The 3,403-nt window shown below is 38.2% G+C and overlaps 1 protein-coding gene across 1 annotated transcript in view; it reads left to right on the top strand.

The window, feature by feature from the left end:
* LOC105448107 overlaps positions 1-3,403 on the top strand; it is a 68,574-nt gene that overhangs the window by 25,601 nt on the left and 39,570 nt on the right. The gene's annotated exons all lie outside the window — the stretch shown is intronic.

Here is a 3,403-nt window from a genome sequence, read left to right as displayed (position 1 = left end):
GTCATTTTCAATGTTAATAGAAATCAGTTAGTGCATTATATAAAATTAAAAATCATTACAATAACGTGGTACGCTCACAATCCGCATATACATAATCGCAGTCCAAATTATAAATATGTTGATCGTGTAAATTAAAATCCGTGGTTTTCATATTCGATAAAAAGTATGATTCGCAAACTCCAATAATTCTTATGTAATCTGTCAAAATATGTTATCACTATATCGCGTTAAGGAGCCTTGACTTTGAATTATATTTTATAGAAAATTTAAAATCGTAAAATTAATAAAGATGTTTAATTACTTAATTAAATTTGCACGAATGTATTTTTCGAAACTTCGAAGCTTCGAAGGCACCTTCTTAAACTTCGGAAGGTCGAAACTAAATTCGAAGCTTCAAATATTCGAAGTAAGTAAAAAGTAACAGCCACAGTTTCGACATTGGCGCTTTTATAATCGTATTGCACGCGACACTCCGATTATCTCCTCTCGCAGGAATCGTTAGTTTAGAATTAATTGGAACGTCCGAACACTGTGTATAACTTCGAAATCGTATTTTTTTTCCTCGTAGAAACGAAACAGGGCAAGCGTGTTTGCAGGCGATCGAGATTTTGCGGATGATCGAAACTAGGATATAAGAGGCTGATGATCGTTAAGATAAATTCCATGAAGCGATAGCTGGTTGACTGGTCGATGGTCGAACGGTACTACATAGAGACGCGCGACGACTTATCTCTCTCTCTCTCTCTCTCTCTCTCTCTCTCTCTTTCTCTTTCTCTTCTTTTCTCTCTCCTCCTCTTTCCTCTCAACGTTGCGTGTTACACTCTTTAGGTCTCCTTTAAGGCCTCGTCTGCTCTCGTAAGGCGAGTTCTCTCCAAGGTCCGATTCGTCCGGCCGCAAACGACTTCCTTCACGAAAGGCAAGCGTCGCCTTTTGTTTCCACCTCGGCTTTCCTCGTAACAATATCGTTGCGAAGCGACCGAGGTGCAGTTTGTCTCTACTTTCAATTAATCTCGCCTCGAGTACGTTGAACCATCGTGAGGATGCACCTCCGCTTGGTCGTGGCGATGCACGTTACACGCGGCTAATATTGCGACGAGATTAACGACACTTCTGCGAGATGGAAGTCGTTTTATGCGCGATTTACTATGTCGTTATAACTCCGTTCAAGTCGAATGTCTCGTTACATTCTCGGTATTCGTTATTACCATAAGTTATTCGGCATTATGTTTCCAGTTTACTCACCTTTTATACCTCGATTACGCTCCTCTTATCGAAATATTTCGAAAGAGCTCGTTTTATCGAACGTTACTCACACTTACGCGATATAAAATCGTTCACGAAAGTATCCGAGTGATGATAAACTGTTTGAATAAGCCGTTCAATTATGCTCCGTATATCGTTTTAGAGTGAAGACAGACTTTTGTATCTTGAATTCACTTTTTACCGCTTTTAATTACAATTGGGAATGATAAAATTGTACACATCCAGTCCAAGAGCGCGTGCCTCACGTTTTTCACAAATTGCTGCACGAGTTTCCTTGTGCGCCGTCACGGACGAATCCCGAGCCCGTTATGGCATGGAGAGAGAGAGAGAGATGCGCGGCAGGAATTTCCGAGTGGCATTAAATTTTCATTAGACGCAATTAAATTCGTATCGCCCCGGTGACGAGCTTAGCACGAAGGGGACGAGAGAAAGGACGGTGAATAAAGTCGCCGTAGGACGATCATTAAAAGTTTACACGCGTCTCGCTGTTGCTCGGCCACGTGTTAATAAATTGCCTGCTATAGTCGCAATAAAATTTGTAAGAGCGTCCAAATTCGCGCGCGAATTGACTCGCGGCGTTCGCCGATTCGCATAATGGCGATCCCGGTTGCTGACTGGCATAAAGGACTTACGGGCATTGCGCGAAATGCAGATGTTACTCGCAGCAAAACTAGCGATGAGGAAAAGCATAGGAACTTTTTTTATTGATTTGTGCATGAAATGCGCGACGTCAGCGCTTCTCAGATGTTTTTGATGGAAATCAAATGCATTTTTCCTATAAGCTAAAATATATATGTGAAATATATTCTTTAAAGTTTCATGAGTGGCAGAAGAAATTGTAATAGAGAAGAAAATTGGATTTACCGATGTTTTTTTATATTAATGTAAATAACTGTAATATTCTGCAATATTTTTTTCTGCAACATTATTAATGTTCTGTGCCGAAGGAGTGAAATAATGTTCTTCGAATTTCTCTGTTACTTTTTCCTCCACGAAATTAATTATAACTGCATGGGTACTGAAAAATGTTTCTAAAAAAATTTTGCCCAACTAAAAAAAATTACGTAACTTTACATGTCAACCTTGCTTTATAAAGATTTACAAAAAATTCAGACTTCTCAACTCCATTTATGTGTGCAACACTTAATAATAATTCACCCGCGCAATTCAAAAACTAATTTAAAGAGGAATGAAAAGATCTCGGCTCGGCTCGCTGAAAGGAAAAAAAATGTGATGTAGCGAATCAAGGATCGAGCGGGATGACTCGCGACCTCGATGACGAGCTCGTCCTCGACGACTTTATCCTTGGATCGAAGTTGATGATTTCACGAGCCGTGCGTACCGCGTAATTCACGAAATCTTGATTCACGTGATGGCACATTGCGATTACCGGGTTATATAGAATCAGAAGGAAGTCGTGTTCTTTCGACATCTTCAATTAGAAAGGACGAAATAGACGCAAGAGTCGGGGCTCATGACTGCTGAGGAATTATAATAAATTTATGACGGGAGCAATATAACACGGAAAAAAATTGCTATGGATGTTACAACAATATTCTCTATGTTTGGAAAATTAAAAAATGCATGTGAATTTAAGTTATATCAATGTTACATGGCATACATCTGTTAAGGTATACTCATCAGTACGTTTCTCAAAACCGTAGTGCTTAGGATAAATAACATTCGGTTAGAATATCTTCATATATAGGATCGCCTCAACCGAAGCGTTATTGTTATCTCTCTAATGTGGTCTGTACAAATAGTATGATTGATAGATATACATGATATAGTTGCACGTCACAACATTGAGATTGAGAGTTCAGTTAACTATATAAGTCACTTCCAAAGTATTTTAGTTCCTATAACTCTTTTGAATTGATGGGCGAAAATTATCACAATTATTATGTTTTATGAGTTATGTGTAATAAAAATGTATGATTTCTGAATATTTGTGATGGGGATAAAAGAAAACGATGTTTTAATGTGAGGGTTAACAAAAAAATCTTGTATACAATAGAAATAAAATATATTTAAATGGTGACAAATAAGAAAATGGTTGACAAGTAACGTTTCAATAGCGGTCTGTGAGACCGATATAGGGGTTTAAAGGTTAAACCTTACACCGTAAGATATTGACCAA

The sequence above is a fragment of the Wasmannia auropunctata genome, unplaced genomic scaffold (assembly GCF_000956235.1).
Source record: "Wasmannia auropunctata unplaced genomic scaffold, wasmannia.A_1.0 LD336088.1, whole genome shotgun sequence".
Classification (NCBI taxonomy): Eukaryota; Metazoa; Arthropoda; class Insecta; order Hymenoptera; family Formicidae; genus Wasmannia; species Wasmannia auropunctata.
The sequence above is the reverse complement of the archived record's forward strand: the minus strand, read 5'-3'. Positions and strand labels throughout refer to the sequence as shown.